We start from the raw sequence: 14721 nt of genomic DNA, 5'->3' as shown, positions 1-14721 counted from the left end.
GGTAATGGCAGCCATGACTTCATCCAGCCTGAGAAGCACATCATTGCAGTAGACTGTCAGTAGCCACTTGTAATTTGGGACTGGTATCAGTGGTGGTGGATCCTCAAAGTTTGGTTTGTTGACCAATGCCATGGCATTATTGGTAACAAAGGCCTGACAGTCAGTAAGGTAATGTGCAACGATGCTTCACTATGCTGTTCCTTAATTTTTCGCTGCAGCTGACTGGCACTGTTTCCAAGACCACGCTGCCTTAACATTCTAATTGCCTGGATGTCACAAGCATATCTGTAGGTCAGCAGGACTGGAAATTGCAAACGGTGACCAGCATCCAATTGCTCAGTAATGGCACCACTCCAGCTTATCACCTTCTTCTTACAGCCAGAACATTCCAAATACTCAAGCAAGGTTTTAATACCCATCAATATCAAGGACCTGGCAGACACGTGAAAATATTCCTGTGGAAGTCAGGTCCTGTTTTTCACAGAACGGACACTGGATTCGAATGCACCACAGTTTTTTGGCATCCTCAGTAGCAATCGCTGTGCAAAATAATGACCAGGATTTGGTGACTGACTGCATACCAGGCTGGGCTGTGGTGGGTACCATCAAAGCCTGTCGACTTTATCCCAGTCCAATTCTGGCTTTCCTTTCTTGGACACTTTGAAAAGTGCCTTTGATATTCACTGATGGTCAGCTGAGGAAAGTGACTGTTTCCAGCCTGGTGGCAATAAGGTATCTTTAAATATACAGAAATGTAAAAAAATTATTTTAAAAAAGGTAATTAACAAGTGAGCAGGGATCATGACACTCACATAACAATGCACCAATGTTTCTAATGTTACTGACAGACACCAAAATAAATTGTATCATTTACCAAGCTGACAATAAAGGTGTCTTCAGTGGTAAAGAATTACATACACAGAAAGAATAATCACATGTCTCTCTGAGTATATGAAAAGTATTCTACCATTTAACTACCAAGTCAGATCATACACACGAAATGTACAAATTGTAGTCTTACACAACAAAAAAAACTAAACAACAAACCAACAAGAAAAATACATGGTTTGAACAATTCCTGTACATTAATATGTACAGTAACAAGTGCTTGCATGAAAAAATGTACCTTTATTTGATATATCTGTACTTGACACAGTGGAAGACTTAGATGAATTCTTTTCCGTCTCATTGGGGACTGTACATGCTGTACTGCTTGATGAAGGTACCTGTATCTCAGTAGAAAGCTGTGAGATTAGTATTGAAATTCTAAAGTTAAAACTATAACGATAATTATCCTGCATATTTCCAGTGTGAAAACAATTAACATGTACAATGGAATATTAATCAATCAGACTTTAATTCAGATACTTTAGATAAAACCTAGTACAAGCTAAGAAAAACATTAATAGCCATTCTATTAATAGCAAAGTTTTACACTACTGGTTTACATTATCACTCTTGTTTTATGGATATAAACTCAAAACATTTTATTTTCAAATTTTTAAAATTCCATTATACTAGACAGTGTGCACTAAAACAAAAAGAACTATTTTTAAACATCTAATAAACAAAATGTAAGTAATCATGAGAAATATAAAAACTCTAAACACCACCACCAGGAGCCACAACCATATTCCACTATCATAGCTACATTTCAGCATTTTTACTAGAAGTCTGAAGCAACATGTATATATATATATATATATATATATATATATATATATATATATATATATATATATATATATATATATATATATATATATATATATATATATATATATTAGTAAGACATTATTAATTGAATTAAAATGTGACAAATTCCAAACACCAAATATTTAAGATCTCTTACCTTCATACAATGCTTGAGTCTAAATATAAACAAAATCATAACATGAAAATATAACGTATTTTGTAAATAGAATAGAATGCTATGTTTTGTTGAACAAACTAGACAAGAATTAGACACATAGCTTAAGTAATTTTCTTGTGATGTAGGCTTTTTAAGTATGGCATGCAAACAAAATTTATAATCAACTATCAGTTTAAGACCTTAGAAAAGTAAAAAGAAATAGATTATTATGAACAGTACAAGAAATATTACAAATTATGATTTCAATACATCTTGTTCTGTCGTGTTCATTTTACAACTCTTCCATCATATAAACACATTACCTTGTATACCTGACTGACTAGCTTCAGTTTCAAACCTAACCATGGCAACAAGTTCATAGTCATCAGCTTCATCAGTATTGCTGGAGTCAACTGAATATTTGCAGTATATATTCAGTATCTATATATACAATTAGAAGAACATTTACTATAAATATAAACTGAAACCCCTCCCCACTTTAAATCCTACAGAATTGTCATATTTTTTTTCAATTATTGTACATGACTTACAATAGAACTAATTGTATACATGTATATAAAATGGTACTCTAAAAAATTACCAGTTTAAACTGGAGACTTTAACTTCTGTGACGTAAGTCTCTGCAGCTTGTATTTTATTGCATGTTCTGATAATGGTCGCATAACCAAAAGTGATGATAGTGATGCTGATGTGGTTTGACCTGGTTTCACAGGCTCTTGAGGCATTGATCCTGATGATGTCTTTGAAAGGCATTCCTTTTTTTCTTCTCTCAACCTTCGGGAAATGATTCTACGTAACGCTTGAAGTGGAACTTGTTCTGACTGGAGGGCATATCAACAAGCCTTTCTCCATGAAGGCCAGCTACCAACTATGTAGCATATCCAAGACCATTTTCTAACATCCACCTAAATGTTTGTCCCTGGTATGCCCCACACTGCAGAACATGCTGACCAAGGTCAAGCAAATCATTTGTTATAACTCTTCCATTTTTGTGTACATAATCAAGAGCATTTTGCCTCACAATAGCTGGTGGTAGACAGTTACCAGGCTTTGCAGATTTGTTTGCCTGAGCCACCTGCTTGGCTACTTCTGTGTAACCAAAATACAACTGCCCATCATGCATTCCTCTAAACTTGATCCTTCTATCCATGTCTGAAAAACAAATTATATTAATATATGGATGTTAGAAGTCAACATCACTAATTGCAAGTGTTATGCTCTCAAATTAATTATGTAGAATAATAAACTAAAATATGTGTGAAAAACATAATACATCTATATTCATAGTTCAAATTTCAAAGTCACATACTCTGTTTATAAACCAAGGGGTGGGGGTGTTTTAATGTGGATATAAATGAGCTTACTTCTTTTTTTTCCTAACGAAAGTGAATTTGGGTGTGTGTGTGTGATTTGGATTTTTAATATAGCCATAACAATTTTTGAGTCATATCGCTACGATGTCTGCAGTGTGACAGTTTATAGTGATGTCTAGCAATGTGGCATCATACCACAAACATGTAGCATGATGTCCCACCCAGTCATATTATCCTGACACCAGGCTGACCAGTCCTAACACTAACCTCTTAATGCTGAGCACCAAGCCAAGTGAGGCAGCTGTTAGTACCATTTTTGTAAGTCTTTGGTATGACTCAACTAAACTGGGGATTAAACCCACAACCTCCCGCATCCGAGACGCATGCTCTAGGCCACCGGAGCAGTACAAATTTGGGTACGAAACAAAACAAAAAATAAATTAAAAAAATGACATAAATTAACCACTCATGTTCAACATGTTGCTAACACTAATAGGCCTATCAGTACCAACCCTCTAAATAGGGGAAGGCTGCCCAAACATCCGACCAATCCAACACTCCTTCATCGGGCAACAAACAGCTATCCAATATATTTAAATATTTCATCAATGTATTAGCTTTATTAATCACGTTAATTTATTAATTTCTATCATCAAGTATGCAACCAAATATTCTGTATTCACTTGCTGCCTTATCATGACAACATATATAACATAACATATATCACAGGAGTCTGATGTCTTATCAATAAAGTACGGCGAAATCTGACAACATGAAAAGGTACCGTAAATGCAAATATTGCAGAATTAAGATACTAAATCAGAGGTCTTATCGTTATGTAAATGTTTGGGTTGCTAAATAGCAGTGAAAGACGATGAAAATAAGACAATGTCTCAAGGAAAGTTAAAAAAAATTGTTAGAAAGAAGCCATATTTAGAAAACAAACAGTGAAATACCAGTCTAAAAAAAAAATATTCGTTTCTTGCCTATAGAAAAGAAACACCTTAAGGAAAGGGGAAATATGAAGTTCCTGCTTGTGTCCAATTTTTTCTGAAGTCGTTGCTTATCACTCTTTTTTTATTATTATTATTATTTATTTATTTATACCACATACATTAAAAATAACATGGCATTTGACATTTAAAATGTTGGTATAAAGCAAATTGATATACCATTGCTATTGGTATATCAAATTGTGATTCACCTATAGCAACATAATACAATATATATATATATATATATATATATATATATATATATATATATATATATATATATATATATATATATATACACACACATTCTTTCAACTGCAGGCCTATAGATCAATGATAATTTTCTACTCATTCATTATTCATAAATGACATGAAAAAATGATAAAAGTATTAATAGTCCCTGTTTTCTAAATAAAATTAAAATAGTACACAATTTCATTGGAATCATTTCTTTATTTTGTTGAACATAATTCTCAAAAACAATAGTTCACTTAACTGCACATGACTAATGAAAAGTGGTATAACATGGGCTGATCTTGATGAAATTGTTAGTATGACAGTGTATTATCTGCATAGATCATTTGTTATCTACAAATTTTCTTTGCCTGCATATATTTGAAATAAAAGTCTTCCATTAAGTTCTAACTTTGCAGTCTTTGCTAACTTGGTCATCCTTAGGTGGAATCCTTTTTTATCTTTATACATAGTCAAACCTGTCTACAACAACCACCCATGAGAAAAGGCAAAAGTGGCCTTTGTAGACAGATGACCTCTGAAGGTAGGTTTAAGTATCAAATTTGGTTCATGACCAATTTATGTACTATGAACTTAACAGCAATATTATTATTATTGCACATATATTGTTATTAGTTGCAGTAGTATGCTTCCAAGATACGTATATTTAGTTATTCAGCAAAAAAACAAAAAAACAAAATTTAATAAAATAATTTCCACATAACTTGCCAATGACAAGAGGTGTTACCTTCTCTCCTGTAGAACATTGTGTTACTTATCACTACCTGGCTCTGCCTGTCATTTAATGTTTAATAGACTCTCATTAAATAAAAGAAAACAGCTTTGAGCATGCACTCATTTATACATCTCTCTTCTCTCTCACACATGCAAACACTTTTATCTCATTATCAGTAGAAACAGATCCTAAATAAAATTTGCTCTTAGCTTAAGTGTAATTGTGAAATACAACTGATATTTTGATTGGGCAGTTGGTATCCTTAGGCAGTTACGTTTAGGCTCGAATAAACAGAAACACAGAAAGAATGAAAACAACATGCTTTTTAAAATTTAACAAATAATTTATTTTCCTGCAAAAATTCTGTAAAAATGAAAAAAGGCGAAGAACTTAAAGTTTCAAGAATCAAATCCAAAAATAATCTAAGAATAATCCACAAATTATTTGGCAAAGGTCCTAGTAACAAATGTTCTAATAATTTCAAGTTCGAATCCTGATGGAAAATCCAAGATGGATGACAATGACGCATGCTGTAGTCAGTACTGTGTTTATTTACATTTCCTTGTAGAAATACAAATAATGGCACTCCGATGTTGAAAATCCAAATTAAATTTGTAAGCAATGTCTTTCCAAAATTTCTGTGTGAGCACTCCTCAAAATATTTTCAGAGAAAAAAGAATTAATCCTTGTGAAATCCAACCTTGGAAGCAACCAATCATTTTAAAATAAAATAGAAATTGTTTATGAAGGTAGGTGCAAGTTCTGAAACAAGATCAGAATTTACATCAACACCTGGTGTTTATAAACTAACAGTCAAGGTCAAACAATTTTCTGAAAAAGTATCGTCTCTAGTGAATAAATTTACATTATAATAGTATATAATAGAATAAAAAAATTAAAACTGACAAACAATTAATTTAAATTAAATATGAATTAAATCAGATGTACGTAACAAAGCACAAAAACAATTTTGATGGATTGAGCAGTTGCTAAAACTCACTGACATGGTGACCTTTGATGATTAGGAAATGAAAAGAAGTTGTGGCTATTGTTAGTATCACCTAAACTGTTAGTCTGAGTCTGACCATTTCCACCTCAGTTCCGATATTTCAACATTTATGCTGTTATGTAATGTTAGAGTCAATTGCTTATAGAAAAGTTGGAATTCATCAAGTCATACCTGCACGAAATCATAGGAAAATGATTTGTTTTCTGAGAAATTGCAAGCATTATAATTGTTATGTCTTTAAATCGCTGACTGAGAAGATGCAACTAGATCATTGATGAAATTTAATCTGCTACTCACCATTTGCATATCTTATTCTAAGAACTACGACCATAAACTGTTGCTGTTGCAGCAACCAGGAGAAAGTCAGATTCATCAAGAATAGAGTCAATACTGTTTTTTTTTTTTTGTTTCACATCACTACCATGCTGACGTGTGCTTGATGAATCTGGCTTTGTGGAATATGAATCGTTGAAACATCAATTCATGTAATATACCATGATATATACCATGGCTTGCTCAGCAAACAAAAGAAGTTTAATTTGCATACTTGGAACAGTCACAGCTGATACACTCCAGTCACTGCAGAAGACAGGGTGAAACCACTGCTTCGTTACCAATCACATAGCTGCTGGCCGTGGAAAACAGGTGGCTGCTGAACTCAGGTGACTTTTAAGACGGGTTTGACTGTACTATTATATATGAAACTTTTAGTTCCATTGAATATTATTGTAACAGGAAAGTAAAACATAACTATATAGGCGGTCAGATTTGTAATTTGTTGATGACTTTTGAACCATATATATTTACTTGGGTATTTTACTTTTAATGTTTAGAAGTCTAACTGCCTCCAGATCTAAATAGTCGTTAAAGTACATTTTTCTCTATTGTTGTATATTTTGAATGCTCCAAATCGTTTCATTCAGTACTGCTTCTGCTGGCAATCGAACCCAGGTCTCTTTCCAAAAGATGGAAAGGATTCTACCACTGAATTACAAAGACTGATTATATACCTGAAATTCACAAATTGGAGCATTAGACAAATAAAGCAATTTCTGAATTGCAACAAATAATTTGATCATAAAGTAATAATTACTTCTTCCCCTCTGCTTTTATAAGGGCTTGGGACCTTCTACCTGGCTAGGTAGGCAGCATTTGAAGAAGTCATGATGTATAATAATTCGTAATTTTTCTAAATGTCTTCATTCATTTCTACATCGTTTATGCACGTTACTGTTGCTCTCCTTGTGAATGATCTGTTTTCATTTTCTTTTCCTTTCTGCACTTTTGTTTTGAGGACCTCCACTGCTCAAAACTCTCTGTATCACTTTCCATAGTATTGTGCATGTTTCTCTGAGGTCCTCAGTTTGCCACACTTCTTACAGGTGTATGTCGATGTTGCTGGCCGTTGGTATTGACGAACATACCCCCCTTCAGCCTTTTTCCTCTCCTGCCTCTTCCGATACCAGTCCGTTGAACGTGGTAATTTAAAGCATTCTAGGGGGTGGGTAAGTATTGGTGCCCTTGGAAGAGTTGATTCAGGATTGGCTGGAGACTCCACTGGGGCCATATGACGCTTCCTGATGTTACTAGACAAGCCAGTTGTGATTGGTGGCAAGACAAACCCATGTTGGACATGTGGTGGCACAGAAGACTTTTCACTCAGTGGAACCCTGGTGAGCAGTGGAGGGAGGGGCCTTGGGGCTTCCCTGTTCCAGCATCCGTCTCTCCTGATCCTTGGTGCGTTTGTTATACCACTGCAATAGTGTCGCATTGTTGATTTAAAGGAGAGTAATGTTTGTCTCTGACATAACCCTGGCATTGCTCAAGACCATCTCCCTGATTGCCTTATATGCTTGTGATACCAGAGTCCACCACTGGATGGTCTTCCCTTTTGCCCTTGTTGATGATGGGTATGCATTGCAGCACTTTATAGTGACTCCACAAACGATTACAGTCTGGTCTCTGTGCAGGGCCTGTTCCTTGTCCAAGGAAACACCTACAAAGCACACAAGAAAAACTTGTTAATTTCGAACTATAATTGAAAAATATAAGTTATATTTCATTGTTAACATATTCATTATAATGTAAAAGCTCCAATATGTGAGATAAATTTTTGTAATGCTCTTTTCAGTAAATTGGAAATGTAATGCTTGCAAGTCATTTAGTATAAATTTAAGTAAATTACCTTCGTGTGCTGTCAACTCCAGGCACAACAGATGTTTTTGACCTTGATTTAAACCTCCCCTTGGTCAGCATTTTCTTATGGCGAGGACTGGGAAGAGTTGGCCACTTATCATAATCTGACAGACTTTTCCAGAGCTGAATCAGATGGCCTGCTTCATTGTTGGTGAGTGCCCTGGAATGATCTCTTAAAGAAAACAGGTATTCGGCCAACACTTCCACCTGCTGAAAGCCCCCAATATTGTCTGGACCAACTGCATCCTAAAACATGAAACAACACTGTTTTATATTGGTGAAATGATATAGGAGAAAATAACATTTCAGAGCTCATTTTAATTTCATTTATTGCTAATAAGAGATAAACTAAATTTCAATATATTACACTAGGGTTTAGGCTGTGACTTTGTTGATCGTCTTTGGTGGCTGGTGGTGGAACTATCATGGGAGTGATCCTTCCAGTGGAAGTAGCAATCTCAAGACCTGATGGTGTTGCAATCTGGCTGGCTTGAATGGGTGGTAGGGTTTGATCCTCAAATTCAGTGTCCTCAAACCCCTGATCTTCATCCTGATCATCTGTGTCCATGTCACTATCAGCCTCAAACTGGGCAGAAGCTTTGCTGTCAGGATCTAGTGTGGCTTTGCTGTCAGGATCCAGTGTGAAATCGTGCAAAACCTGTCCAGCTTGACTGTAGAGATACTCTACTCCAATCTTCCCCCCATAAAATTAAAGAAAAGAACAAATTAACAGAATAAATACTTTTAAGATTAACAAAAAATGCAGGTGAAGAATGAATCAAAATCATCATTATTTACCTGTGTACTTTCTAGGTGGCTGGTAATCACAGATGATTTTCTTTGCAAGAATACTCTGAGGTCATTCACAGCATGGCGTAACAGTCCACTGTATGTTGAAGCACCAAAGTATTTGGATACATCCTGACATCTGTTCTCATTCCATCTCACTAGGCCATCCAGCAGATAGGTCTGGAAGTGCATATCTGAAGCAATAGTGCCTGAAAGTAAATAATGTTAACTCAATATGAGAACAACCATTCCTAGGACAATCCTGCAATAATCCGTGGCAGCATTAATGAATTATAACAGTCAAAATACTCAAAGTGTAAAAAACAAAGACAAATTGGTTCCAACAGTTACCTGGAATGAACTTAGCCAGATGAAGATGGGAGGGACTCAAGTGAGGTTGAGCCACAAGTACACCTGTAGATGGGAAGCCGGACATCTCTTTTCTTCAAGAAGCCCACCTGTGTGTGTAGGGAGAATCCTTATGTGTCCTGGATGCATGGAACATGCTTCTTCTGTGACTCCCAGATACTCGGGATCTTTCCTTTCTCAAATAAAGGTACACCCATTGTGTCCAATCCCTGTTCTCCACTGAATGCCTCTATCAGCTCTCCTAACAGGCGTGTTGTTTCTTGTCTTCCAAGTGTCTTGCGGAGACAGTGAAGGGCCAACTCTCGTTTGCTAAGTTGGCGAATTATGTCGTTAGTTGATGGGTCAATGTGCTTCTTCAGTAGCTCAGACCGCTTTGCATCCCTGATATTCTGCAGATCCTCACTACTCCACTCGAAGATAAACTTTGATATTCTTCCCATAAACACACCATACAAGTGGTGCGCATCAGTAGTGCAACTGGCCGAGAAACACCGCATGAAGTGCCAGATGTCAAAACATATCTGGAGGTCAGTCCATGGATGAAACATCTGCCATATGATGCTGTCTCCACAACAGTCACGGTCAACGTACAGGACTGCTGGGGGAAGTATGCCAACCACAGAGTAATGGTCTATTATTCCTCGCACCATTGGTCACAAACCATACCCTTCCTAACATGTTAAGACAGATATCAACACCTGACCATCTTCATTGCCAATATTGGTCGCCCATGTTGCAGTACTGGTACTATGCCCAGCCAACTTCTTTGCCACCTAGAAGCAAATGAAATAAGTGATTATCTTGCATGTTAAAAGGCCATAACTGACACTTATTTATTTTTTCAAAAGTTTAAATTAAAAAATCCATAATCTTGTATTATCAATTACAGTTTGTTTATAAAACACTGCAGTCTATAAGATCTGTTACTTTTTAAAATGGATGTATATACCTTTTTCATAGAATCAATTTTTAGGACTCATCCAAAAGTGGAAGTTATTGCTGCCTTGACCTCCTCTATCCTGTTCATGACTTCATTGCAGTACACTGTCTGCAGCCATCTGTACTTGGTCACTGGGATTTGCACTGGGGGCTCCTTGATGACCGGGTCGGACAACCAATCTGGAGTCAGTGAAGCCCTTACAGTGGCATGTCTTGGCCAACCACTGCTGACTGTGCTCCTCCACCAGCTTTCTACTTAGCTGCAATGCACTATTCCCAAGCCCACGGGTGCGCAGAATTGTAATGACTTTTATGTCACAGGCAGAGCTGAAATATAAGAAATATATGACACCAACAAGTTTAACAAGGACAGTCAAAGGCTGCTGATGATATTGATGTTTACCTTACTAAAGAATTTCTACAGAAATTAAAAATTAAATTTAAATGTTGTTAAATATGTAGAAAAATTAAAGTAAGTATAAGTAAGTATTGACAGCTACTAACCGGTACGTCAGAAGCACTGGGAACTGGTAACAGTGTCCCACATTCAGCTGTTTCACAATATCACCACTCCATGCTATCAGCTTCTTCTTGCAATGCCTGCATTCCAGGTACTCTGTAGCCAGGTTGTAGTGGCCTGCAACATTTACCACCTGTCTCACACGAGGGTAGATTCCAGCAGAGGTGAGCTCGTTGTCATTACAATGTGGACAGTGGAGACGAACATGCCACAACCGTCTGGGCATCCACAACAGTAATGGATGAGCAAAGTACCTGTCAATGGCGGCAAGCTGATTAGGTATTAGTACTGGCTGTGGTGGGTAATACCATAGCTGTGCCAAATGATGCAGCTGCAGCTCCAGGTTACCAGCCTTGCCATACCAAAACAAGGCCTTGGAAATCTTCCTGGGGTAATGTTTGTTTCCATCCCTCTGGCAATGGATATTCATCTAAAATGTCCACATACTATTAGTCAAAATATATTCCATACTTTATCATAGCAAATATTATTAACTTGCATTATAAGGAATAGTGCCTGTGAAAATGAATATAAGTAATCTAAGAAAAAATGAATGAAGTATGTTCCCTTTATTACTCAAGTTATATTGGATCACTAATGGATTTGAACAAAGTACAAGGGAGGAAAAATTATTTTAAAACAATATATTTGAAATACATTTATATAAATGGCAATAAATAAGCAGGAGGATATGTTACTTAAGTACTGATATAAGAAGAAGGAAAAAAAGTAGTCTTGAATACAACAATGGAGAGATGTTGTAGTTGTAGGACTTAATGCCATTTTTCAGCACACGATAGGCTATACATGGCGGCCAATATTAATGGTGGAGGAAGAACCGGGGAAAACCCCATAAAGAACCACCGACCCACGAGAAGCTGCTGGCAAGCTTTTCACATACCCACATTAGCCGAATCCGAGACTCGACCCAGGCAGACAGAGGTGAGATGGCAGTGATCCGTAACGGAGAGCACTTTAGACCACTCGGTCGCTCGGGGCCCCCCACAATGGGAAATGCATTGAAATAACTAAACACATGGTGAAAATATATGGTTAAAATATGAACAAAATGATTATGAAGAAAATACTGAAATTTTTTAAAATTATATATGTATAGACAGGATAACAGGCTTTGTTTGGTTTGAAAAAATGTTTAATTTTCTAATTTAATATTAATAACTTGTTACCAGTTCTTTGAAAGGTTTCATAGTCTGTTTATCTACCTTGCTAGGATAGGAGATCAGTCAGACAAGGCTAAGCACGAGGTTCTGACAAGGTGGGGACAGTAGAAACTGTGCTCAAAGCCTTGCCCTCCAAGGGACATTTTGTTTGTGGAGTTATGTCAGCTGAAGCCGATGCCACATGCAAACTTTTCTCCATGGCCGTGACTTGAGCCAAAAGTTCATCATCTCCAATTTCTATGTCTTTGCATGGTTTTGGTGTCATAGTCCTAAAATAAACAGAAATAGATGTCAATAGTATTGCATTCCAATTAATAAACAAACAAATTATTTCAGCATTTATGCAGCAAACATCAAAATGATTGTACTTATTATTATGATTACCTCATAATGATGGAATATTAAACTCAGTCTTCACCATGATAGACAGCCCTGCCACCTGTTTCGCTACAACCTGCGCCAACGGACCAGTGTTCAGTACTGCAGTGGCTGATGGAGTTGTCCGACTCTTGCTCTCCATCTCTTTCTTTTTCTGGATAATGTCCCGTCGTCCGGCAGGAAAGCTTTCCATGTACAGCTGAAATTTTTAAGATTGTATTTATGAAACTGAAAAAAAGAAAAATAAGTATATGCATCTTTTGTCACAATAATGATCTTACTTTATAGTATTATATTCCACATGATATCCAATATCTTGCTCATATTTACAAGTTAATTTGACAAGAATGAATCGACTCAATTACCTTTAGTTGCTGCTTGTTATCCCCCAAAGGTGTCTGAGGTGTACTACCCTCTTCCTTCTCCATCTGACAAACCAGATAGCTGGCACTGCTGATGGCAGTCTCCATGAACCAGCGGAATGTCTGTCCCCTGTACTTTCCAAGCTGGACCTCATAAAACCCACGCAATGTAAACAGATCAGGTTGGTGCATGCCATTCTGCTCTGCCAACTTTAATGCACTCTGGTGTACTTTAATGCACTCTGGTGTACTTTAATGCACTCTGGTGTACTTTCTCCTGTCTTATGGCCTGTGGCCAGTCCTTTGTGGCATTCTCTTGGGCAAATATCATGGCCTCATGAGTATCTCTAAACAAGATATACCCAGTTGAGGTTGCGCTAACTTTTGGTATTTTGTTCACTGTCCTGCAGATATATTTAGAAAAGAAAAACAAAAGAATAGAATAATATTTCAAAGGAATACACATATAAAAAAGGACTTTAGAACTAGGGCCTAACCGAGTAGATAATTTTCACCGAGTACCGAATCCGAGTATTTGGATGTACTATTTGCCAGATCCAGGCACGAACCGAGTAGTAGGTGCGACTCCGGAGAGTACCGTTTGTTTCATTATCGTATGCAAAGCTTAAACTTTAAATGTTAACTATTTGTGTAATGATAATTTATTTTTAACTAAATTATTATGTATTAAAAAAGTTTTTTTAAAAGTTCGATATTTATTGAATTATTTTACTTGTAACCATTTGTGCGCGTATTATTTGCCGAGGCGAATACTTCCAAATAGTACCGAAAAACGGGATATTCGGCCGAGGCGATTTCTGGTTAGGCCCTATTTAGAACACAGCCAAATATCCTGCATACAATTCAAGGCTATATTTTATTCACCAAAATGTTTTATCAAGCATGTTTATCTAGCCCAAATTTGTCTTGTTAAAGTTTTCGTCTGTTCATAAAGAAATCAGTGACGAAAATATGCAAAGCTACATACATTTCAAAGAATGAAAAATAAACGTATTTGATGGACTCTGTCGATATATTTGGTCAATGTATCATTCCTTAATGACAGATCAACTATACTGACCTTGGCTAAATCCGTAACGAGACATTTGTCTGTTCCAAGTTACATTCCATTCTTGACAACGCAATAACACACGGGCGTAAGATTATGTTTATAAGAAGTCAAATCAATGATAAATTATTTGTGGGTGATAACAATGTCAAATAGTGCAAACATTAAACTGTAATAACTCGGCCTAAAAGTTGAGTATTTCTGGGCAGATTTTGTATGACACATTTGTCTGACCGTCATACAATTCAGTTCACTAAAAGCAATTTCTGAAAGGAAGGCTATATATGTTCCAAATGTGATCAATATTTAATTCATTTCATTGGACGAGTAGGCTAAAAAGTGCAAATATAAGAAAAACTGCCAAGACTGGGAACATTCTGGTGAAAGGTATATAAAATGAATCGATGAAAAGTATACGATTCAAACAAGGTAAAAAACTGTAATAGCGCGATATAAACCAGTATGGAGAAAGGGTACGTACGTGGGGTGAGTGTGGTTTATTATTTTATTAATTCATATTCGACTAACCTGAATAAGAATTTAAGAAAATATAAGAACCCAACTTGAAGAAACTTGCTTATTCTTTTTTCCAATATGGCGTATACAGAAGATTTCTTCAAATTTGGCACAATGAACCACGTCATAGATGGAGGTTAATTTTCATTGGTGAAGACTTGGAACAAACTTGGAACAAAGTGGCCAATGAAATTGTGAATTTTGTTCTAAGTTTGTTCCAAGTTTGACTTGAAGAAAAGGCT

At 36.2% G+C, this 14721-nt stretch overlaps 1 pseudogene; it reads right to left on the bottom strand.

Annotated features, from left to right (window-relative positions):
- Positions 1–7481: 7481 nt before the first annotated feature.
- Positions 7482–9954, bottom strand: LOC149776205 (uncharacterized; annotated as a pseudogene).
- Positions 9955–14721: the final 4767 nt, after the last annotated feature.

This window comes from Sinohyriopsis cumingii, chromosome 18 (genome assembly GCF_028554795.1).
Source record: "Sinohyriopsis cumingii isolate HCF-2022 chromosome 18, ASM2855479v2, whole genome shotgun sequence".
NCBI lineage: Eukaryota > Metazoa > Mollusca > Bivalvia > Unionida > Unionidae > Sinohyriopsis > Sinohyriopsis cumingii.
This window is presented reverse-complemented; position numbering and strand designations above follow the sequence as displayed.